General features: G+C 41.5%; 1 long non-coding RNA gene across 1 annotated transcript; it reads left to right on the top strand.

Moving 5' to 3' along the window:
• The first annotated feature begins 682 nt into the window (after positions 1-682).
• Positions 683-24,256, top strand: LOC111247337 (uncharacterized). The gene is made up of 4 exons (XR_015325217.1): positions 683-835; positions 1,332-1,514; positions 9,076-9,158; positions 21,126-24,256. It is a non-coding gene; the product is annotated as an uncharacterized LOC111247337 (long non-coding RNA).
• Positions 24,257-26,541: the final 2,285 nt, after the last annotated feature.

Raw genomic sequence — 26,541 nt, 5'->3', positions numbered from 1 at the left:
CATTATTAGTATTATATCATAAGGTCTAAATACAAATATTTTCTTGAGGATTTACTATGTTTGTTTACTATTTGTCTATCGATTGACATGTTTCGCATCTTTGACAAATTCGCATTGACATTTTTATTGGGTTAAATTATATTCTTCTCGTTGGCAAAAAACTGACACGGGGTTCTGGTCTGTTAAGAACGGGCACGCTCAAGTGACCAACTCCGAGTATCACGCGACGTGTCGATGAAAAAAGCGAAATCTTAGCATGGCCATTATCTTCAATAATTTCGAAGGTTCCAAAGGCTGTAACAAGATTGAAGCACTATAGCTCTGTATGATTGTCTTCATTCCTCATTCATTCATTCATTTCGTCATTCATTCATGATAAGCCACCTTAGCGAATAATAGCAAAGTAGCTAGATGACTGCTCTACTACTAGGGAAGTGGAGGAAACAATATAGCAAATACTCTCTTGTTTTTGGTACGCTTGTGTAACACAGCATAACTTACTAATGCCCAAACAAAAACTATGAAAGCTGTGTGGTTCGAACGGCAGATGCGTTGCTATCGGGAGTATGGATATCCGGCCATTGTTGGGTTAATTTTCTAAATGGTTAGTACAGCAGATTGTTGCCATACCGCTTTATAGTTCAGTTAACAAAAAGCCCGCTTACATTCAAAAAGCCCGCCAATTAATGGAAAAAACATGGCGTCTGGTACCGGGTGTCGGGAGTGACACTCCGCTGTTCTTTACGAGTTTTGGCAGAGAATGCCGTTCGCCCAGTTATGCAAAGGGCCCCTTTTGAATAATGCCAAAAATCATAGCTCCTGGTTTAAGTCCGGCGTGAGTTAATATACATGTATCAAGCCATTAATTTGATAGCAATAAGAGGCTATGTCTTGGTAGTTACATGCTTCAAGCTAAGTTTTTCTAACTCACATTCCCATAAAAGAAATGTGGACTTGATTTCTATTAACTGCTGAATATTCCAGTATAACTCAGGTTGCCATAACTGTATTGACTTTAAGTGTTCAGACATGTTTTCTAGAGACTGACAATAAGCTGACTTGGACCGCATTTAATGTGCCGATGTCTCAAAAACGGTCGAAAACGGAGGCTCTTAGTAAAAGTACTTCATTTTCGATAACAGCAAACGGATGGTGTTTGAAAACCAAATGAAACTGTAGGGCCTATGCATGTAGACTAGCTTCTACTTCTGTGTATTAGATTTACCAAAATCGAAGTTGTCTTCAACATGTAAGATAAATAATAATGCAGCAATAGAAATTTACTGGTCGCAACTTGCTTTGAGAATTGGCGCGGATCTTTTTACTTTCAGAAATGTTATCATCACGCTGCGAGATATTCTTAGAGTTCCGAGCACTTGTATCTGAGCCTTCAGTCAGGGTCCTCTCTTGAGCGCTCACGTCGTACGTACCGAGGCCATGTGCAATCCGAGTTCAGAGGAACGTGTTGGGGGTACAGTCGAACACATGAAAGAGCTGACCGCGTTTCGGTACAGGTAACAGCTAGAAAAATACAACGCTAATCCATCCAGCGTTGATCCAATAGTGCCTGCCTCGTAGATTTTCCGACAGGATCAATGAATGATGTGCGACAAGGTTTTTCGCCATAAACTAGACATAAATATGATAATCACCACTGCGTATACATATACATTTCATAGCCAAAATCTTAAGAAGAAATGGATCTCCCGTAACTAGAGAAGCTTTCAAGCAGAATTTTTTTTATCAACAAGCAAAAGTATAACTATAACTATATTTACTTTAAGTGTATTTGGTTATATGCCATCGGCAAATGATTGAGTTTTTACCGGATGCAGCTCGATCGATAAACAAAAAAAAATCTCCTTTAGTTGAAGTTCTATAGGCTAACTGACGATAGGGTATGCCACTGCCGATTAAATGAAGCTTATATAGCAAAAGGGTCCTTAATGGTACACCGTTCCATATATCATATATATGAGAATATCAAATATAACTTTAAATGAGACAAGGTTAATGAAGTTTTTACATAAGATTAAGATATACTAACTGACAACATAACACAATGCTTGCCGAAGTGCTCAGCGTCGCCATTATTGCGCCAAAGCTAAGTCCGTACACGAGCCGTATGCTATGCTAAAATACTGTCGAGCGTTAACGGTTATCGTTATTACATCGACATTTACGTATCTAGAGCCCAAAGACTTTTTTTTTAATTGGATATAAGGTGCGTATTATATTTTCTGTGTTTGGGACATGAACTAATTGTATGGGCCTTGTATGGGTTGTTCAGTGGCAGCTGGTGCCACTTATAGTTGCAAGATAGAGAACTAGCGTTTGTGAATATAATTGAAAAGAGAATTGATAACAAATGATGTATGTATCGTATACTGATGCTTAATTGCTTCCATTCTTTGCTTTGAAAAGGTACCCTTTGGACAGACAAATAATCACCGCTAAGTTGGTGTCATTAGGTCCACATGTGCCATCATTTTGGGCCGATATGGTCCCGGCCACAAAACCCGTCCTTTCAATGAACGTATATGTTGATTTGGATATGAATTCATCAACCGTTGAAAAGATATACAACCTCTACATTGAACTCCAGCAGCGTTTTCGTAGAGCACTTTAGAGAAGGTTCACCTTCGACAAGATCTTGATGGATTAATAACTCGAAAAGAGGGCGCTTGCAGCGCTGATCCGTCTACGCTGGCACTATACTGCTGACTAAATAAGTAGCACATAAAAATGATCAGCAAAAATTAAGTATATAGGTCACTCGGATCTCCTAAAGAGGAGGTTTTCATAAATACATTATATTTCCGTAAGCTAAATAGAAAAACGAACTAGAATATTTCAACTTACTACGTAGTCTGTCCGTCACGAAATAAGGCGCAACGAAGCCTACAGTTGCATCGGCGCCGAAACGGGCCGTAGTGATAGACATTCGGCTAGAAATCTTAAGGGAAGGGCTAAAACATTATGTCATATTTAGGCACTCCCACATTTCAAGTTCCAAGTTGTTTAACAAAAAACAATTTACAAGGCGTGCTCTAGCCGGTGTACATTAGAGACACGTTGATGTACTACTAAGTATTATGGGGCTGTAAAAGAAGAGGTGCGATCTCATCTAGTGGGAGATCACCTTTGAATACCTTTAAATGTGTTAGAAAAGTTTAATACCCTAATTAGAGTTTAGTTTATTCTAGAGCTCGAAAAGACAGAAGAATGGCAACAATATCCGATACCGACACGCTATTATATCGACCACAAGAGACGATCTATTACATGCGCTAGATATAGCCATGGGTAAATTATGGCAAGCGTCAAAACTATTTGATAACAATATGATTAGACCTAGAGTTTTTCTGCTGAAGAAGAATAAGCTTTAAAATTCTACTTGACTCGTGCGGCACGAGCTTTACTGATGAACCTACACAATGTTGCAACGGGAGATACCCAATGATTTGCATCTATCTGAAGTTGCTAAAGCATTGTACTTTGTAAAACCTACTTTTTAACCTAGACAGTTACGCCGAGGAGACTCACTTTGTATGACGACGATTACCCAAGAAAGAAATTTAGGTTCACGGCAACAATTTAGATCTTCTAAATTGTTTGGTTTTAAAAACATAGTTATTCAGATTATCCTGTTTCCAAGAACTACTGCTTGAGATTTCGAGTGTCCTGCCGTTCGAGGTCAATTGTACGTGTTGTGATAAATACGAAGCTGGGCATCCGCAAGGGAACCTAATGATTTAGTGGGCGCGTGGTCATAACGCTACCCACGTATGCGGCATTAAATTCTGACTTAGCCTCTTCTATTTTTTGCACCGCTTTCCGAGATGCGGCAATAACGTTCAAAGGCGTTACACTTGACAGATGAAACAAATTTAACTATATGGAAAATTACCAAGAACGCAACCTGTAACCTTGCTATGATTTCTGGCTGTCGAGAGAAACGTCGTAACTTCGACAAAAGCCTATCAAATACGCTAAACTAGCATTATATTGTAAATGTCTATTAGCCATATTTCTGGTTGAAACTTTTAGCCGTTCAAGTCGTTAGTGCAAAATATTAAGAAAGATATGAAATAAAGTAAAGATTCAAATTTATATTTAGAATTGAAGTAAAATATTGTCCTGTATTGTCCTCATGGGCAATCAGAAAAATAAAGCTAGGACCGTTGCTTGTGTATAAGCAAGCGGCTGGAAGACAAGCAGAGCATCCGTCGGAAGATTGTCGAAATTACAAAAAATGCTCCTGAAGAGTTTGTCCAAAAGGCGTCAGACAGAAATAACAAGGTTTATATTCAAGTAAGCAAAAGAGTTGCAAAAGAGCAAAATCAGTTTTTTTTTTTTGGAACATGACTTTGTAGGTGATTTCTTCACCGTCGTCATCATGGATAGCTATAATATTCAAAGTATTAGAGTAAAAAATGTTTTCCAAAGTCATCCTTGATCTTATGAATCACGCCTTCAAATCTTGCAGCCGATTCTGGAGAAGTCCTTTCTCTGGCGAAGTTCCAGGGCATTCCGCTTCTCGGCCCTTTTACAGTCGAAAGGCTCCTTAGGCACTGCGGCACGGAAGCCAGGAGCTCTTCGAATGGCGTCCCTACCAGGCTCTCGTGGACGTATTTAGTGAACACGCCGTTACTTGGGTAGCGGCTTCTGGAGCGATCTATGTCCTTCCGTGACCAGGAAACGCAGTCTTTCCATAAGCGTTCGGATCATATACTTGAACGGCTCATACCGTGAGTGTCCGACAGCCGTCGATGAGTTTGATGTGGTTTTCTTCGAACTAGTCTCAGGCTCGTCGCGAACTCATTGTCAGACACGATGGCGCCGAAGTCCCCAAATGAGCAATTCACAGCCAACGTCGCCCCCCGAATCGGCACGGGACTAAGCGGGGATATTAGTCGACCGATACCGCGGCGAGGGAAGCTTTGCCCCCTCAGGGTGTACATGAAGGCTAAGTTTGCTTTTTTGAAGCGATATTCCGGCGCTGACATTGAGTGGGACAGATAGCGCCGTCAAGAATATCGTTTACGCTACGGACAAGTAGTGATGTTCTGAGCGTTGTCCACAAAAATACGGCCAGAATATCTCGACGGCGCTTTCAAGTAACGGCTAGCGTATGTGATGACGCGCCAGCGCGCACTCTCGCAGCGGATAACCTCTGTAGTGGTCAACGTTCAAAACGAAGTCCCTTGCGAAGATTACGACATGGAGCGAGCTTAGCGGCGTAAGACGCACCCGGCAACAAAAGTATGGGCTCATAAAGTTCAAATTCCCTAGTCGATCAGGTCAGACACTGTTTCACGAGCAGCCGTGATTCTGTGACATAGATATGCTACCTTTTGGATTTCGAAAATGACCCGTTCATTGGTGCCACCCATGCATTTTTTCAGACTCGATATATTTTTCCGCCCTGATGGGATATACCCTGATGAGAAGTTCGCGAGCAGTACTTTACACCGGCCCCGCGCATCCGCGCTCAAAACGCTGTACAGAGATGCGTATAAACTTTCCAAAGAACAGTGTAGAATCTCGTGATTGGGTGTCCTGTTTAGACTGCTGCTCACATTGTTGCCCTCATAATAATAATGACGTACCCCTAACTGCCCTACAATGCTGATCGGCTTACCTACGATACTTCGTGAAGTTGACAATGGTGACGAAAGGTTTTTCCGGCCCGTGCCTGACCGCAGCGTTAACCAGCCAAAAACTCTTAGCGAAATGCGCTGCGTATCGCATGCAAGTGCGAACTCCGACAGCCTTGCGGCATTCGACGAACGCGGCTTATCCACTAGCTGCGGAGAGGTTACGTTTACATCCGCTCCAGAATCTTCCAGAACTGTCTTCCCGTAAAGAAGTGGAGCCTCGAACATTAGTGGAGGCTCATTAGCGGGCCCGTTCATGCAACTTACGCTCTGACAAAGGCGGCGTCCTGCAATGGTTCTTGAACTCTGTTCCTCGCAGTTGTGGCCAATTGCTAGACACTTGTAGCCTCCCGTGCCACCACTCGCGAACGCAGATTCTGTTCCCGCTCCACGTTTTTGGACTTCGGGAGAGTGGCGCGAGCGCTTGAAAATTTGCCAAAGCAGCCACGTTGAGGTGATTGTCGAAAGTATCGCTCTCGCACGCATTTCAGTCGTCCCCTCGAACGCGTACAATGACCTCGATCAGTCCGCCAGAAAACATTTATTATTGAAGAAGATACGAAAACTGAATTCGACCCTGTCTTCTCTTGCGTGCAGAGTACTCTGATGGACCAACGACCACATTTTCCGAAAGTCTCTCAAACAGCTTCATCTTGAACAAACGCCACTTGTGCCATGACCGTTTCGAAGTACCCCGTCGAAGTAGCCGATTTTAATGGCGATCTAAAGGCGACCCAAGCCGTGTATTCTGGTTGATGGTGCCGCGGCGTCGATGATTTCCGCCTCAAGAGGAAGGCCTGCTTCTGTTTTTTCTTCCTCGCCAACATCCAGGCATCTGCCAGGGCTGATTCGTTGCCGCTACCACCAAACGCGACAAAAAACAAAGTTGCTATTGTCAATTTGTAATTTATTCGATACAAACCTAAACCGCATTTATTCAAAAAGTGGGCTGTTATTAACGCATGCGTCGCGCACATTCACTCATACTATTGCAAACATAATAAAGTGGAGTTAAGTTTTTCTAATAAAAGTGCTAATGCTTAAAAGTAAAAGCTGATCGGACAAATATAAAAATTGTAAGCTCGAATGAAAATTCTAAAGTGTTGTAGATGAAGTTTATTAGGAGTAAAGTCTAAAATGTTAAGCTAGAAACGGAAGCGTTTCGAAAAGATGTTACATTCTAGGTAAGGATGGATACAACGGGTTTCTTTCTGTCTTTCGGCAGAAATGTAAAGGTACGGTGCTCCAGACCATGGGGGCGTTATACAATATTACAGTTAGCAATAATGTCGTATGTCTTCAAACTGGCATTCTCAATAAAGACATTTAGTTCGAAATTGTGATGCGGAACGTTGATATCGGGCGATATTTAAGTGGGTTAAGAAAATGGAAACCATTAGGCAGCGTCGGCTTTGGAGCCCTTATGCTGGCTGTGCCTGAACGTCAACGTGACTAGGATCAGGTTTATTGAAAGGCAATTTGAAGTAAAGATCGGTGAAGCTAGCGTTATCGCTGATCAACATCTCTAATTTACACAGTCAAAACTATGGACGCATGATCATGACTATGTTATTTAAAGACCATGCATACTCTTTATCACTAACTTTAGATACTGTGCACAACTTTAAGCTATCCAAAGCGACTAACAAAAATGAGGTCAAGTTCTACAAATAATATAGCAAGTTTATGAATGTATGCTATTTTTTAGAAAGCAAAAGGGCATTGTAGAAAAAAAGAGTTACTATCTTAATTATCGGTCGAAGTATGTTTTGAAGGGCAATGGAGGGCCCAAGTTGAATACTCTCTCGCATCGTTATAGTGTTTCAAATAGCCCGTAAACCTCGAAAGCTTAAGCTAAAACCACTAGTCGTATAACAGAGAACGGCTAGAAATCTTGGTTAGAACAAGGTTCCCTCTTCGTAAATTGTCCGTTTGCATCGAACTCTTTCCGAACCCAAATCTGCCCTTTTCTACATAATTGTGAGTGTCGGTCTCCACTGACCTTGTGGCTAAATTACTATTGGCACCCGTCTCGCGGAGGCAATGAAGTCTGTCGTGGGATAAGTTCATCCGACGATAATCATTTAGATTATTACAACCTTCAGACGACGCGGACTTTACAGTTTTATCGCTGGCGACGATAAGATCGTTTCGCAGTAAATTGTTGATGAAAAGCATCATGAAGTTATAGCCGATTTCAACAGGAAGCGTGCACTTGTATCTCTTTCAGGCTTAAGACTTTACAAAAAAACAAAGCTTATTTCAAACTGGGCTCAAGTAACCATCGAGTATTCCTAAATGCAACGCCCGTTCTATTTGACTTTTGAGAACGCGGCTAACACGATCGGAATATGCTGTTCCGGTTGTTTTAGTAAGAAAAATTTTTCACTGACTTAAATAATGATCCGAAGAACCACCACTATCCACTTGCTTTTCTATGAGATGTGTGTGGCGAACTAAACAAGTGATAACTCCTTCACCGTTGGCCAAAGAGAAGCGCACCTTCCCATAAAAATATAAACACTGAACGCATAAATTCTAACTTAGAAGATACTTTGAGATATCATTACCTTCCCACTGGTATTAAAGCTGCACCAGTGACTTTCAGTGAAAGGGAAGTAGCTAAACAAGTTCTGGCAGTTCAGCGTATTTGAGCCACAGTATTATTATTTTGAGAACGACTGATCTAAGAACATAACAAATGACCTGAAGTTTATGCCAAGTGCAAGTTATAAACTCGCTAGTCTGGGTCTCAAGGCACAGCTAGAAATTGTGATCACTCGAAAACTGAAATAACGTTCTTAAGATTTCCTGTTTCCAATAAAGGAACAAAGCTGGATGTGAGTGAATAAAATTGATAATTCAATAAAGCATTCTTTAAGTGTTTGTACATCGGACTTTCTGAACTGAGGCTTCTTCTAGAAACGATTATATATACATTATTTTTGTGGATAGACTAAGGGGCATTCGGGACACATTAGACGCACTTTAATAAATTCCGGGTGAACTAAAGAAGAAGGTCGGTCATGCTTGAATCAGGCTCCTGAGCTTCTTCATTCGGGCCTGCGGCTTAAACTAACCGATTGTGGCCGCAGCTGATACAAATCAATTGTGTAGAGATCGTAATCAACTCAGATGGTAGGCGGGCTATTTACAAAAATTGAACGAAGACACGCACAGATTGAAACCGAAGATTTTCATATAACGTTGACATACATCCACTGACAAAAATTTATTCTCCTTACGACCGTAAAACTTTCCCTAAAAAGTCGTGGAAATGAGATAATTTTTTATAACCATTTTATAACCCCAGCAGCTTTCAACATTTGGCCATCTTACGTTTGGGCTATGAATTCGAAATGTAAACGAATAGATGAATTTGCTAATACTGATTTCGAATAATTGATCCTTCCAGGGAAAGAACTGAAGATAAAGTAAACCGGATTTCCACAACGACTTCCTGGAAATGATGTGTTGCCTGCTCGATAAAATTCGAAGGTAGTATATTACAAGAAGAAGATCTATTGCACTTCTTCTTCAGCCGCCCATTTAGGCACGCATCTAGAGACTATTTTACTCGGAATCAAAAGCTACACGCCAATGTATTAAAAATATTATACCATAGTCAGATGGGTTTCCGAAAGGTAAAACGGATGGCTCGCTGATATATATAAGTGGCTTTAAATCTACCGTGAAATCGAAGCTCTAAACAAGAAGCCCTTTCAATGTTCCTGTTCATATTTGGTCCGGATAGGAACGTCTACACAGATTCCCTTGGACCAACAGATAGACAAATAGGCGTATTGACAATAGCTTAAAGCCTACATGGTGCAGACGAATACGACAAATGTCGGCTGCAGAATTTTTGTCTGCTATGACAATTTTTTTACCGCCGTTTCAAACAATAACCCTCAATTGAATCTCTGGGAACATGCCATTCCTCGATAGACTGATAAAACTCTCGCATTTTACCTGCAATCAGACAAGCTTATCTCAAGAAGTGTTAATATATTCGAATAAGGTTGCCACAATTTACGACAACTTGAAACTACGATGGCTAATAAGGATGTTATGAAAAAAAAACAACAGCTTAAAGTATCGCACAATAGGGCCTATGTTAATTACCGTCTCGAAGTTAAGATACAAAACATTCCCTGGAGAAACAGGTATGCGTTAGAGTTTCCCACACATAAAAATCGACGACCACCGAAAAGAAAGTTTTTTTTCTCGAAAAAATCGTTACAAGCCCCGTTATTTTGCAGCTAACGGTCGTTTCAACTAGACTGTACATGGTGGACAAGTGCGGGCAGATGCACAGCTGCATACAGAAACGGGCAATTGCGATCGTCTTTAAGAGAGAAACGTAATAATGGAATACGCTAGTGAAACGTAGTATCTATCGTGATTCTTTTTCCTTACAGGTGTTTATAGCAGGAGCGAAGTGTTGTAACAAGCACACGATATACAATACTTCGATTTTTTCTTTTGTATATTTTAATTGTATTTCAAAAAGCGATTGTGCGTTTTTAAAATCTAGTCGTCATAACGCATCAAGCCAAAGAACGCTACCACATGCTATTATATTCTGAACGTATTCAAGATTCTTCATAGATATTGATATCTTAACTAGCATAGAAGTGTTCTGCCAAAACCCTTCGGTTCCCGTATTGACGCTAGTACGTATACGTCGTGCCGTGTTCGTGGTAAAATGTAGATACACTCATGTTCTAGATGCCCCTTCTCACGTAGATTTCTTGGGGCATCATTTCGTACCAATTTGAAATGAAGCGATATGAGACATGGTTTTAGAATTACGCGCATGTAGCCTTGGTATGGTCCAATCACAACGAAGCTGTACGAGGAGAAAACGAGCGAGCGACAGAAGCAGGGGGAGCAGTGTTTGTTTTTTAGTGGTATCTCGTACTGGTAGACAACCGCAGTATTGTTATGGCTGCCACTTCATGGATTTTCTAAAGATTCAGTTTTCATTAAAGTGACGCGAACCTCCTTCACAACAACTAAGAAATCGACTAATTAAAAGGAGCGATTTAACATTTACAAACAGATACAAGGTAGTAATGTTGAGCTCTCAAGCTATAAAAATAGAAACTGGTTTCTGCTGCTGAGCTTTTTTCTTCCTAATCTACTGATGGAGCAGGGCTATGCCAGGTCTCTTACAATAAGCTAGTTTAAGCAGTTAGACGATTTTTCAACTTACCAGTATATTTCTAAAGCCCATATTATTTGATAATTTCACGGTAGATCTTAGGTTTCAATAGGTGTTGATTGAGGGCAAGGTTTCTTGCACATTTTTCTTTGTGATGATTTTGCCGATAAAACGAGCAATTCATATCTCATCATTTGAGTAGCTTTGCGTTACACAAGATGTCCATACAGTAGCATTGGCAGAGCCCATCCTCATGATCGGCTCAATTATACTATGTATAGAAGCTTTTCATCATTGGCCGGCCATCCTCTCGAAATACTTGATAGCTTCCGACTCTGGAACCGCTTGGATTTCATTACTGCAGTGGGTCATGAGATTCGAGCGCTCGGTGTTGTGGCCACGCAATGTCCATATGCACCTTTAATGGCACCGTTTCTTTAGGCATAGAATATGGCAGGATGTTTCTTTCGTAGGACAGATCTTTTTCTTTAAGTGCTAGGCCGTCACGATCGTCATCCTCGCCGTGTAAATAGGAAACAGAAAGATATCCGTAAAAATTTATCTGTGCAGGCGCCCAGATGCCCCGTTACTGCTTCAAGCATCATAAAACCGGACGACATAAAACAATACGTTTCGAGTTTTACGTCTAGCATTAGCGTATAGGTCACTCCATGATACAGACGGCCCGCAGCACGAACCGAAACGTGCCTACGTCCGAACCCACATCGCTATGTAGTCCTAAGAGTATCACCTGAATACGTTACTCTCTAAGACATAAGAGCAACGATCGAATCACCAACTTACCGATAACGAATTCTATTGCGACTTATAGCTTTTCGTTAAATGGAGGTCTACCGGTCATGTTACCGTTATTCTAAAGAACTACGAATTGTGTACACGTTAAATTTTTCGCAGTTCTCAAATAAATCAGAAAGAAATTATCAGCTTGTTCATCAAATGAAGCTTTTTTTTGTAAAGTTGGTGAGGAAAACATAACATTTCATCTCTATAGTGATGTTTTATAAGTGCACCTTTAAGCGGCAGGAGCCCATTAGCTGGCGCTGTTTTTTCAAGAGCAGCAAGCGGCCTTCCCTCGAAATTCCGGCGTTGCTCGAAGCTTAACATGTCGCCTTTAACCATCATGTGCTTACGCAAACCCAATACCTGTAACCTTCTACGGTGCAAACTCTAGCTTTAGAAGAAAAAGTAACGGTTTTATTGAAATGAAGGTGTCCTAAAATCGCTATTTCATTCGGCAGGCTCACGAAGGTTTTTTGATGCCTCGCACGAATTCCTGGTGAATTCCCAATGTAGTAGACTGATGGACAAATTATAATGGTCTATTTTTACATTATCCTTATTCTCACCATTAAATGTTCGACTTTTTGTCGTTTGCTGGTTTCATCTTTTACTAACTGATGTCTCCTGGTGTTTGACTATGTACACCATACACAGTTTCAGTGAATACGCTTCCTATTTCCTTCATTTAACGAACTAGCTATACGTACTATAGGCATAGAAAGTGTTCATTGAAATTTGGCTTAACCTGGTGGCAATCTTGATGAAGGAAGATGAATGACGCCCATGCTACCGTTTGAGCTCAACTACGCTTGGCTCCTAGCGGGAAGCATGGACGGAATTGATCTCATGTCAGATCTACATTACTCGTGCTCTATATAATAATGCTACATTGCATTTTAGTAAAAGTAGCATTTAGAATATGACGAATCATGACAAAATATTTTGCCCCTGACACCGAGAGACAAAAGGAAAAAGCAAAATTGCTTTTATTTGGAACGACACTAAAGCCGTAGTTGGGTAGGCTTGCAGTTAGTCTTGGTTTTTCTCTATTACCTGCTTATACTAAATGCGTGCTAATTAGCACTTGTTAGCGGTTCTGTGAGGCATTTTAGGCCGAGGGTCGATCAATGGCTAATAACCTGCTTTGATTGGATCTAGTTTACTTACTTTCACGGTAAGTTCGCTAGATAGATTTACGCTATAGTGATCTCAATGCCGCCTAAATACCAACTTTTATATGTGAACGGTGGGATTCACTAATTTTGTCTTCCTTACACAAGCCTCAGGGTAACTACATATTTTCGTTATATATGGTGCATTTTCTGTGAATATCACATGGTGAAAACTATGCCCCGTCATTGGTACAGTTCTACAGGGCGTCCCGAAAGAAAAAACTAAAACACGGTTTGAATGATCAGAACTTTCGTTCTTCCATATGCTTAGTTTTAAGATTTTTTTTTTATTCTATCGCAACTATCCAAAATTATTATCGCTCTGGTAAATATATTTCTGATAGCGATGATCTACTGATTCACGAGCTTCAACAGATATTTTATATAATATTGCGGTAAAATCTTGCTAAATTGCGGTTTTTAAGTCTTTCAGTGTCATCAGTTTTTGGGGCATAGACTTCATTTTTAAGGTACTTCCGCAGAAAAGAATCCCTTGGCGTGAGATCAAGGGTAGTGTAATTTATAGTTGCCCCTTTGTCCAGCCCATCTGCTTGGAAAATTCTCATCAAGATATGCTGCTACATCACGATAATAGTGTGCAAGGGTTTTTTTTTTCAATCTGGATCGTCTTCATTGATTGCATGCTTCATCCATAGAATTTTTTATTTTAAAACGCGTTCAAAAGCGACGGACATTTCGTCTTCTGGTGCCGAGCTCGCGTTTTGATTGACTCGAGGTTTTTTTTTACAACTCCTTAGTACTCCTTGTTGGCTGGTGGACCTCGTTAATGTCATTGCCCTTTCTATAAGCATCCTGAACAATTCCATTTGCTTCAAACTTATGTTTTTATTATTACGGAAGCTTGTCATTATCTTTGTACCTTTGCTAAATTTTTATATTTCCAAGAGCAATTTAAAATAAATTTCTCAAGTCCAAAGTTAATCTTCATCAATTTATGACTTTTAAGGAATCACACCCTGAGGAAAAATCTACTTAAGAAGTTATAACCCGGTAAACAATGTACACACTTTATTTTTGGGGATACCTTGCAATTCGTAAAATAATCGCCGTTTACTTATTTAATAAATTAAAACTTAATTTTTGACGTTTAAGCTAAAAGAATAATTAATTGTTTTCAATTGTAGCATTTTAAAAGATATTATTTTTTTCCTTTAAGAATTCCAAGCGTATTACTAATTCATGTAAGCCTCAATATTATTCTAATCACGTTATCCACTAAAGGGCGAGCTGTTAAAAAAACACAGGAAGAATGTCACCGTGTAGTGGTAACTTCTTCGGTGATACATCACTTAACCGGCACAAACAGAAGTGAAATAAAACGACGACACTGAAAAGGAACGGGGCAAGGGTGAAGGGATAGCACCCCGTGTCGGGTGCGCAGATTTATTCGAAATTCGAGAAATACTTCCGCTTCCGGTGAATGCGTTTCGGAGATCTTTCTTCTTTCGCGTCCTCCGACCCCGTTTGCCATTGCCTATCAAATGAGTGGACTCAAACGGCGCTACGGCGACGAGAAGGCAGGCTCACGCGACAAAGCTTTTCGACAGCGACAGCAGCAGCAGCAGCAGCAGCAGTTGAAGCGTGAGAAACAGTCACGGTGGTAGCTGTCGACTTGCCCGAGTTAAGTTGAGGTAGGGGTGCTGTGGCCAGGCGGTAGGTACTTAATAAATCGACAAAGTCGTCGGCGCACCATTGCCGTTAGGGCGAGAAACGTACGTTCGCCTGCTTCTAAATCGTTTGCTGCCACTACCGCCGCCGCTGCTATTACGATTTCTAGGACAGCAGTCGCCGCCCGCTGCTGTGGAGGCGGATGACTTTATGGGATTTATTAATCAAATTTAATTCATAATAATCCTCCCATTCGCCGGCGCAACGCGCAACGCAGCTGAGATAGAATGGCAAAACAGACGAGCGGCCGAACGAACGAACGACTGGCCAGGCGGCCTGCCAAGGCAAATCGCATAGAGGAGTGAACTGGGTCGAAGAAAATCAGAAAAAGGCTGAGCTCTCACCCACTTGAATAAGATCGGCCCCTAAAGCGGCGCATGCGAAGCAGCGGTGACGATGATAACGAGAGTGAGACAAGTGGCAACATAATGTTCAGGTAGAAGGCAGAAAATAGATAGAACGTTTGAATGGAAAGGAACGAACGAGAAGGATCAGGACAGACGGGTGAGGAATACCCGAGGATAACGTGGTTGACAGCGAGGCATGAAACGATGATGGCTGTGAAAGGGTCGAAGTATAGGAAGACCGATGCAAAGAGTCCTGCAGAGGATTGCACAGGGCACTGAGAGAGCAAAAAAGACTGGAAATGTGACGGTCCGGCAGAAACATGCGCGGGAGAAAGAGCACTATCAGGCTAAGGGGAAGAAAGCTTTACCTGTTCTGTTTCTCTGCCAATGACTTGAACTGCCTACGTTACTTTACGCTTCCTTTTAGTAATGAGCATTCGCGCAGGCAGTCAGTATTGTATGGCACACTATGCCCTGGCAAACCCATCTATGGTCACAAACAGGCGATCAACAGTACCTGTCACGACTATTTTTGTTTGCAGTCTTCGTCGTCGTCCTTTCTGTCTTCTTTTCACCGTAGATATTCAGTGTCTTTTCCTATCCTCTTGCCTTTTCCGTCCCGTTCTAATCCATATTCCAGCTGCCCAAAACCCGCGCACAGTTCGGTCTTCGTACCCTTTCCTTATTTTTGACCTAATACGGCCTTTTTAGGTACGAATTGGTATTGTTGCTAGCAATGCAACGCAGCGTGCAGGGCCTTCGTTTAGGAAAGAGATCGCCCCCGCTACTGATGCTACTTCTTTTAATATTACCGCTGCCAGTAGTAATATAGCTACTGCTGGACGACTTTCCTAATACAATGACTGTGCTTCTTACTGTCTTTCTCTTCCGACTGTTATATTTTTACCCCCACCCCACCCCTCTCTCCTTTACCGCGAACTCTCCGTTTTTCCTTTTCTCTTGCGTTTTCTAACTCTGGTCCCCTCTGTTTCATTATTTACCCGCCATTCTTAGCCATTTATACAGTCAAAATTATTACGCGCCTATTAATTTATCGCCAGAGCAAAGAAGCGAAGCAGTGGTACTGATGGTGCTGCCGTCACCGTCGCTGCCCGCAGTCACAGCCGCAGACACCATTTTCTTTTCCTGCCTCTGGTGCTGCGATTGTTTCGATGGAGACTGTGATCCTCTGTGCTTCGTGCTGCCTTGCTCATGCGTCGCGGCTTGTCCCACTTTTACCGAACGTCAGGCGCCCCAGGTCCGCTAAATACCGCTCGGTGCTTCAAGCTCTCCACCACGCCGCTGCTGCTACAGCCTTCGCTGCCTGCCATGCGCGCTCCCCCAAAGCATCCCTAAACTACACTCTAATGTCTCTTCCACCAAATCCCCACCCTCGCCCCCACGCAGTCCTTTTCCCCTTCTTCTAGCTTTTCGTTTCGCTGTGAAACTTGCAATCGGTTAAACCGGCGAATGGAGTGGCGACCCCAAGACATCTCATTAGAATATTATAAATTCCCTCTCGTGACCCCCCTCAACCACCTCGACCTGTCTGGAACCCTATTTCTTTTTGGTGTTTCCATTGCTGTTTCGTTTCGATGCATCGCCTCAGCCTCGAGCAGCAAGCGACGACTCAGAAGGTAACCTCAAGAAACCATCTAGGCCTCATCTATCCAATCAGACGATCGGATCGACGTGTGCGCCCGGTCTCTAACTTGGGATAGTGAACGTGGCCACTCCTTACATGGCGTCGATGTCTTTTGCCTGCCGGTGCCTGGAGGATAACGACTATTGTGGCGATAGGGGGTTAGTTCGAGGTTCAGACTAGGAGAGGTACAAAAAGCGGGGTAGGGATTGGAAACAAGCATCGGTTAAAAAATTAGCCGTAATTCTGCGAATATCGACGGGAGTCATCGTCATTCTCTCTTAGGTCTCCTACCGCTTCGGAGCCCCTGCCAGCGCAGAACAAACGACCTTTATTTTTTTCCCTCAGCAGATGATACCGATTGACATTAATATCATCCCGCTACTCACTGGCTGATTTCCTTTTTCCCTATTTAAACATCATGAGATAGTCGCTAGTATCTATTGGTCCGTTATGGATCTTTTCGACTGGACGGGCTTCAGGCCATCCTTGTCAGCTGGATCGTGCTACTTTCTTCTTGGACCCCTTCAATCCCCTGACCATTCCATTGCAGTACTTGTCATTCGCCCAAAGCTACAACTGGAACGATGCCGTCGTTTGGACAAGCCAGGGACACTTTTTTTCTGTGGCAGAACGTATGAGTGCCCGTATGTAACTATCTGCATGTGGAAGTACAAAGTGCAGAAACGCGCAGCGACTTCTTGACTACCCGACAGACCAGCCGAGCCAGCGAGAGGCCAAAAGCCCTCGGCTGCCTCGGGGACCTAGGGAAAGGCAAACCGTAAGAAGGCAGCAAAGAGGACGAAGAAAAAAGAGAACGAGATAGATAGAGCAGTAAGCAAATTAGTTATAGCAGCAGCAGAACGACGGTGGGAGTCCATGGAGTCGGAGTCGAGTGTGCGGGGGTGTGTGGGGCGTGTATGCTTTGGTTATAAATGTACTTTGGTCACGTCGGCGGTCTATTTGGCAAAAATATAATTTTTTAATGTTTTTCCTATCCTCTTATTCTTCCTCTGCTGGTGGTTAGATCACTGAGCGCAAACACCTGCTGTGCCTCTTTCTTCTTCTTCTATCCGAATTTCTGAATTGCTCCTGCTGCTGCTGCCAACGCTACCCCTGCCAAAACCGTCGTTGCCCGAGCACAGTTGGTGGTAATGGCACTGCTGGCTGCTGGGCTCGTTCGTTGGGGCGAGGGCGGTGGGCGCGCGTAAGTCTAATGGCGAGCAATACGTTGTTATTCAAAGCTATCTCCTTATTGACTTCTTTTTCAAGAAGCGCCGCAGCGGAACGAGAAGCCACGATTTTTACTCATGTTCTCTCCTTTTTCCCGCCCGGCCGTCCGTCCGTTTGTTCGTCTATTTGCTGAACGGGAAAGTGGCTTCGTCTCGTGGTCATGGGTTCGGCGATTGCTCCGATGAACAAATATTATATGCGAATCTTACAGTTACGACGCTTGGTACTACGGTGCTAGCACGGAGTGCGGCTCCGAATTTGCACATCAACCGCTCTTTCTTTTCTATCAGGTACATTTTACGGTAGTCGGCTATATTATGATGCGAACAGAACGATAATGGCTTGGAGAAACTGTTTTCGTCGATTTTTGAGAGCGCTGAGGAAAATTGTCGAAATTCAATTATGAAAGCTCACACAAAAAATACAGTCCGCTGGTCAAACCACAGCAACGCTTAATATTATTGCTAATTGTTCCAACTGTGCAATTCGGAAGTAGATCTGAATCTGTCAATAGATCTATAGATGACTACACACGCTGAAATACGTTATTTCGTGACAAAATTTCACTGGTAACAATCGAAAAACCTTCAGGCGTTTGTTGATATATTTCTATCTGAACTGATCTTTTTTTCGTGATGAAGCCGGTTCTTTGATGAAAGCTTTTTCTGCATTTCCCTTGGATCTTCACAATTTATCAATGCAGTCACAGGATCAAATAATTTCCACCATAATTATTTCAAGGAACGGGCCCAAACATCCAGCATCCTATCTGAGCTTCCTTAGCCGAATTCGGTGATTTTCATCTTCATGAAGAAGTTCAAAATACTCATAGAAGTAAATTAATGTTGCATTTTATTTAGTTGAATCGTGCCCTCATGGTTCGATACATGACGTATTCTACTGGTAACAACCTACGGCGTCCTTAATAATATGTATAATAAAATGTGATAAACGTGAGCATAAGCGTCAGAGAACTATTATTGTTAGCTGCGCACGATACGCAGGCCTAAGGTAAATCGTGCAAATAATCAGAAAAGCTCCTTGCCGTAATCGTATACGTGCCCCGTTGTTTATATATAGGGATATGCCAAACACTATTTCGTGACAGAAATTACTAAATGTGTGGGGTCACAATGCTTAGCAACGCTGGAGGTAAATATAGTCTATCATAGAGATATTCTAAGAGGAAGGTGAAGGGCTAGCACAAGGAACGGCTCGCCTCGCCTTTTCTGGTTAAGTGAGTTACGTTAATTGTACGACGCACGCTTATTCTCTAAATCTCCATCTGCACCCGCTTGTTCGAAGCTACAATGGGCGTACACCACACCCTAAGTATTCTTTCTCGAGTGCCTGGAGGTATTATCTTCTGTTTAAATATGAAGTAAATCAAATATATCCCTAGTCCTCAAATTTACCCGTGTATATTTGTGTCAATGCTGATTTTTGACCTATGTAAACGCTAGATGGCGCTCGTTAGCTGGAGCCGCAATGGTAACACTGCAGCTTCAAAATTAATTGAAGTACATACTCGAAACGGGATTGAGTGCTTATTTAAATAAAAATGCCTCTGTTAATTATGGCTATATCTTCAACTTTATTTTAACGCGCTGTCCCGGCTAAAAAGTAAAATATCCGCAAAAGCAATGTTAAATTACGAATTTATAAGACCAGCTAAAATATATCTTCTGTATGGGCTATTTAGAGGAGAATATTTTCATGTATGATGAAAACGAAGTCTCGACTCGCACGTGTCAAATTAGGCTCAAGGCCTTCGCAGGAAAGCTCGCGGTTTTCTGTTTTAGATTTCGATGTAACGAGGCGTGCCGTTCTGCTAGTATTTTTAATTAGGATCATCAATAAAGCTGTTTCATATATTTACGTTATAAAGCGCAGATTATTTTTGGGTAACACGCGTGCTAATGGGCTTAGAACGAGCGCTTTTTTTCGTGAAATATCGTAACATCGTTTTTTACGCGTCCTTGCTGGTCGGTAACTCGGCTACGCCGTACCATTTAAGAGCAAACGTACAATTCAGAGTATTTCTAGCATGTAAAGTCGTCTCTCTCATATATATATATATATACATAACGACGATAGTAATCTTGAAAAGCTGTGCCTATGTTTTTGTCTAACCATATTAAAGACACTAAAATGTCAATTAGATTAAAATACTTTTAAATCTCAATTGACAACAACAACAACAACAACAAATTAGCCAGCTTCGCTGCTTAGCTATGAAACTGCTACAAGTCCTGTTTTACAATCCTGGTGTGTCCTTTTTTCCTTATATGTTTGTTCGTTGAGAGAAGTTCTCCTAAATGTGACCCACATGGCTCCATTAAATCCACTACCATCTACGTAGTTACAATTGTCTATCATTTAAGATTTGTCATCGACTGATACATTCTCTGTAGTTGTCCGTCGTTCCGCCACAAAACACATGAAAACGACAATTCATTCGATGCCACTATACGGTCGACAATGAACGCTTCATTGCCACCCAATCCGATGGTGGTGGCTAGTAAATGATCTGAGAAAAACTGTTAGGTCAACTATCCGCACCGCCGTAGACAGACCGCTTTCGCTCAGTCAGCTGTTCGACGTCGTATTCATGGTTCGATGTTTATATTGGACAATTTTCTTATTGCCCCCTTTTTCGGCCTAGAAATCTCGTGCTCCTTTCGCTGCACGCACACATTCCCTCTACGTTTTGTATGCTTATTGGTCTGCACATATGTGAGAAATCGCGATAACGTGTTTGTTATCGCCCATCGTGTGCCACTCACATATGCATGCATACACACACAAACACAACAACACTCAGTCATTAAGGTTTTTTTGGGCCAATTTTTTATCCGCACCGCGTTTCGCACAGGAGATCGTTTGCGAATAAACTAACAGGCCGGCAGGATGTCATCGTATACGCTACCATTCCGATTATTTCACTTCACAGGCTTATATCACTGCTATTCCACCGATGGCCTTAACTCAGTCGTTGATGCCGCCGTCGTTATTATTATTGTTGTTACATAGAATCCAGTGGATATGCCCCATTCAAATCCTCCAGAGTACCACATAGACTGACTTACAGCATAACGGTTCTACGTTATCTATTTCATCTCAAAGCTCTTGTTATATCCCCGTTTTCTTCATATATATATATATATATATATATATATATATATATATATATATATATATATATATGAGTCATGTAGTCGCGCTATCGTGCCCCTCAGTATTTGTTTCATTCTCAACAGCATAGCCTCGTTTAATATATATCAATTTCCCGGCGCTTCAACAAGCTCTCTTTCTATCTGTCCCCACAGTCGTCTACTGCCGTGCTCCTGTCGATCGGTGTTCTATAACTAGACATAAACAAATATATACATACGACGAACGGATTGCTTTCAGACTGAACGACGAAAAGCCCCCGTTTGCCGCCCATCCGCCTTGCCACCAATCCAGCACCATTGTAAATAGTCAACAATGCAGGTAGAAGAAGGGCGCACTAGTCGTATCTATACCAATGGTGCACCAGCGAATACGACAAAAAACTTGGATGATCAGAAGGGGCATTGATGGTTTGAAAGGTTTTACTTTTAAAATTATTATGAGAAAAAGAGCCACTATATAGCGGAACAAAGCAGAAGTGCATAAAACGCTATTGAATAAACAGAAGATAAAAAGAATTGGCTACTGAAAGCAGACGAGCAAGTCTCATATTATCATCAAGTGATGATTTAAAGGTACCGCGGCGCCTAAATCCAGACCTTTTCTCGCAAGTTATTCCCAAAAATGCATCTGAAGCAAACCAGATATCTCAATGAAACTTTTTACATGTATTATAAATTGTCTTCTTTGACGACAACGTTTATTCCATTATACTATAACGGTATGTGCCGACAATGTTGATTGCAATTACACCTTCAGCATAAAAAAAACAGTATTTATTAATTATTTTCGCAGTATTCTTTCTTTAATCCGCTTAATTATAAGCGTGGTAAGTGATAACTTCTTAAAAGGTCGTTCAAATACAAAATATTTCAGCGGAATTACGTGCTGGCATGATAGCAGACCAGAACCCCTAAAAATATATGGGTTCAAACAATAAAGAACGCGCAAAAGTTTCAAAAAGACAGTCAGAGATTATCATATGGGCAGTTGATATCTCTGCACAAAAATCCGCTCAGATCAGTCATGTTATTTTCGGCAACTCTTTAAATCTAAACTTTTAGAGATCATCTAGTTAGCATAATTGAAAATCTCCCCGATTTTTTTCCGAATATATGCCGCATAAAAACTCGTAAATAACGTGCTACTTTAAGCAAAGACGAGGTCTTTTTTATTTCGGTGAGGCTTTGCCCCGCGAGAACGTATTAGACAATAGCTAGGCTCTGCTCAAGTTCCAAAAATCACATGTCGCCATGATAGAAATAACTGGGCTTTTTCTGGTACCAAGAATAACTTCTATAAGCAACTGTTTGCCACTGTTTGCCCAAAGGTAAACGCCCTCGTATAACTTATATAACCTAATACGTTGAAAGATTTGAGCTTGATGATTTCGACCAATATTCTTTAAGGAGATAAAGTTCCCGCACCTTACAACGCGTGAGTTCTAGATAGCTGCAGGTATGTATATCAATATACGTAAACGACCTTAGAGGGTTAGACGTGAGTACTAAAATAGAATATGATTGATTCACTCAAATAGACCTCGCCGCTAGATGTCTACTCGGTAGGGGCTCGGGAACAGAAACGTCTGTGAAGATAACCATGATTTGGGCGCAAGTAAAAGGACTATAGCTATGTTCAAGACAGAAACTGCCTACAGACAGATAAGATCAAATCTAAAGGAGAATGTGTGAGGAGCGTATTGTCAATGTAATTATCATCGACAAAAAGGAGACCTTTGTGAAGCCTCTCATAACAATATGTCTATCGGAGACGGCCAAAATATGTTTAATCGATAAATACATAGGTTAGTCTATATTAAGTAAATTATATTAATTTCGGATGTAAGTTCCACAGGCGACCTATTCGTACGTGTACAGCGCAAGACATTGATTGAGGACTGAATGGTTTCTTTAATAGCGATGTTAAGGATAGAAAGTTTTAGTCGAGTTCTCTAGCTGAAGATGAAGAGAGCAAAGTCAACAGATCCGAGTTCCACAGGGAGTCGACATTCAATAAAAATGCACATAAAAAAAAAAACTACGACAAACATACATTCATTTTCAGGTAGGATCTCTACTGAGACGCAGTCCTATTATTGTGTCCCTTTGGTTGAAGAGTTATACGAATTTATCCAATAACACTTGGTAGATTCTCCCTTTTTTCCTTATATGCTCGAATGGTGGACACATATTGGATAGACTAAGGGAAAACTATTATAGATAGAATTGGTAAACCTTCACAATGGGGCTTCAACTTCAAAATTACAACTCATAGAGAAAGATATTCAGATTATGCGAAGTTAGCGCTTCGAAAAGTTACATCGATACGAAGCGGATGTTATCTTTTACTAGGGCCGGTCTAGAACGCAAATTTACTGAAGCCGGCGTATCCGCTTACACGGTTATTTATGTCCGTACAAAAACTATCCGACTTGAAGTGTGATTTGATGTATTAAAGATTCAATGTCGGATTTCGGTAAACTGTTTTAGATGTATATTCTAATGTCCATCTAGTATCTTCCGAGTACTAAAGTAATAACACTTAGAAAAGTAAATGAAGTACGTCAGCGATTCTGGAGCATTCTGTCGACGAGCTGAATAAAAGTAATAACTCATCTTCTTCATGATTTGGAACGCTTATGCCTAAAACCTCAATAGGATACACTTTGCGAACTACTAAAAAAACTAATTCATTCAATAAAAGGTGCACTCTCCTAAGAAAAAGGAACAGGCCGTATAGAACGCTATCTATAGTTTCCTTTTTTAGTATTCTTTCTTTGCAGCACTAATAATTCACAAATTACCCGCCACAAAATTCATTCATGATCTCTGAAAAGTTATCCTTTATATATCCTTATTATAAAAGATTTCAGCTTTACTGAGCGTATAAAAGCCTATGAAACGGAAGTTATATATATATATATACAGAAAGTATATACAGCTAATGCATAGTTCGTGAAGGTTAGGCCAGATGCCAAGGTAGGCACTACCTTCTAAAACAAAATGATAACAAAAGATAAACTACTACTTTTCCCTTTCACCTACAAATGAAAAAAAAAAAGGTAGTCATAATTTCGTGTACGGCTATACAATAACTATCAATTTTTCTTACAAACGAGTCGAGTTTTGTAATTTAATTTACTATATAATGGTGTAGAGAAAAGGTAATTCGAACATTTAATTGTTTCTTAAGTATTGTTTAAGTGATACTTTTTTTTTTATTTTATTTTATTTTAAGTGGCTTTCTAAACGTCTTCAGAAGTTTCAAAATGCCAGATATTGAAACATTGTGATGAAAAAGAAGAGCTATGCGTAGCGTCGCAAGAATCTAGGACAATAATGTAAATAAATCAATAAAGTTGTGTTCTATCCTAGGCTCCTTTCTCGTACCAACGATGACTAATACCTCCTAACAGAGGAAAAAATCGGTCATTCATTACGTTTCGCCCTTGGCTTAAGTGCCTAGTTTTATTATTTTCGTGTAACTCTAACAAATGTTTCTTTAATTTACAGAAAAGTGTGCTTAGACCGTTACCCTCTCCTTCCCCGGGTACCCCCCGCAAATATAAAAGGATATGCCTTTCGAATCAGCCCCACTAGAAAAAGAGGCGGTTGTCTACAAATATTGAGAGGAAAAGTAGACTCGTCGATAACGTGCAGTCCTAGGTCACGAACAATGGATACGTTCACATTTACTGCTTCCATACTAGAGCTTATTCATGTCAATGCTTCGAGTAAAATTTGGCTCAAAAAGTAGCGTGCAAATCGCGTTTTCATCTTTCTGTTATGTCGGAACGTGCCGCTAACATTGCCTCATTCCCTTTTGTTTCATTCCCCCACGTATACGGTACGTCTAATTGCCAGTTACTGCCAGCTGTTTGCACTGGTCCCACTTAAACTTTCATCTAGTAAACTTATCTGAAACGGAGTGACAAGTACACCTGGGCCTAGGTATTGCAAGCCCTGGCGGGTATTTTCATTGGCTGCCTTTGGACCCCATTTCGGTCGGATCTCTTCAAAATCCAAGTCGCCTCACACCGCCCGCGAACTTTTGCAAATCTGCAATGTATTTCGTCGTCTCGTTGGTCGATCCGAGTTTTGAGTCTTGCAGCAGCGAGCTTGATCGGCCGGTGCGTTCGGTCAGCTAAAGTTATAATAACGGGTTAAGCGACATTCGTCGACGATCCAATTATTCACTTCTATTAAGTGTTACCAAACGTTCGGCTGGCAGGGCGGATACGCCGGGCTAGCACTAGCAATTACAAGTGATGGCTTGACTCTCGGGGTTGTCAAGGGGCACTAGACCCCTCGATCTCCAACCTCATAGCTCTTTACCCACTTCTTCTTTCTAACTTTCCCCTTCGAAAAAACTATTTGAACGTCGGCCCTATCCTGCATGCTCTGTTCAATTCGCCGCTATCTCTCATAGAGATCTCCCTAGGCTATCGGCGGAACAGTATCGGTCATTGTTGCTTATTCAGTTCCCACGCAGACCCGCTCTTCAGCTGAATTGCGGCAGAATGCGGACTCTCAGGGAACGTTTACTAGCGGACAGGTAGACGAATAGACTCCACTAGCTTGTGGCAATGTGGCTTAAATGTGATGTCCTGTACTAGCCGATTAACTCTCCTGCCCCCCTATTAAGCTCTTCGCTGCCGTGACTGTTTTCAATCGTCTGTCTCATCGTTGAAGAGGACAATTTTTTTACACTTATTATTGCAAAAACTACTAGCGCATTCGTCGACAATACAGAAGACGGCTATTTCATCACTTTTACCGCTACATGACAAGCTCAACGGCCACTAATTCTATACAGAGAGAAAGAGAGTGAGACCGTCGAAATCGCGAGGCGGGTGCTGGCGGTATCGTCACTGTTTTTTACTGCGCTGCTAACTAATGAGGCGACTTTATCAACAATATTAAGTATCTAACATAGATTATATAGTTATGCGTCATTAAAGCAATGACTCTAGGTCCCTTTCAGACAGGGGGCTGCCGTTCGCATTGCTGTTATTGTTGTATTTGCAATAAAGCTTTGAGTCTGAAGCTCAATGAAAAAAATCACTGAGTATATTGAAGTTTTGCAGCACGATACAACAATGATAATAATCGCTTCATTGTGCGCACAAACGCTAGCTGAGCACTTGAGTAGTTACGTACACACCGTGGTTCGTGAGGAACAAGCCTGTCGGCCTATATTCGTCATATAGGCTTGAAAAAATAGCCGCGTCATTGATAGAGAAATTAAAGGACGTTAGAAAATTCCTCCTACGAGATGAATTAATTGCCAGAAATAGAAATGGAAAAAATTCCGGGCCGCTGTCCTTCTTCAAAGGTTATTGGCGTTCTCAAAGCTTCATCATATTACTCTTTTTTCTCGATATGACTAGAAATTGAAAGAAGGCAACATGAACATGGTACCAAGTTGATTCGTTCGTTGCAACCGTTAACTGAACCTCAACTCTACATCAACACTCGTAGCGCTATTGTGCTAACCCTGTCACTAGAAAACTAAGAGCTTCTTGTTCATCAGCCGCGCTGGCTGGGGCCGCATCGGATGGTAGCACGTCATCGCTCTTCATAGCCCCGTTCCTTCTCGTCACACTTCAATTGTATTTGGTCGAATTGCACGGCTGCATGTTGATGCTGGCGGC

Source organism: Varroa destructor, unplaced genomic scaffold (assembly GCF_002443255.2).
Source record: "Varroa destructor unplaced genomic scaffold, Vdes_3.0 BEIS01000003.1, whole genome shotgun sequence".
NCBI lineage: Eukaryota > Metazoa > Arthropoda > Arachnida > Mesostigmata > Varroidae > Varroa > Varroa destructor.
This window is presented reverse-complemented; position numbering and strand designations above follow the sequence as displayed.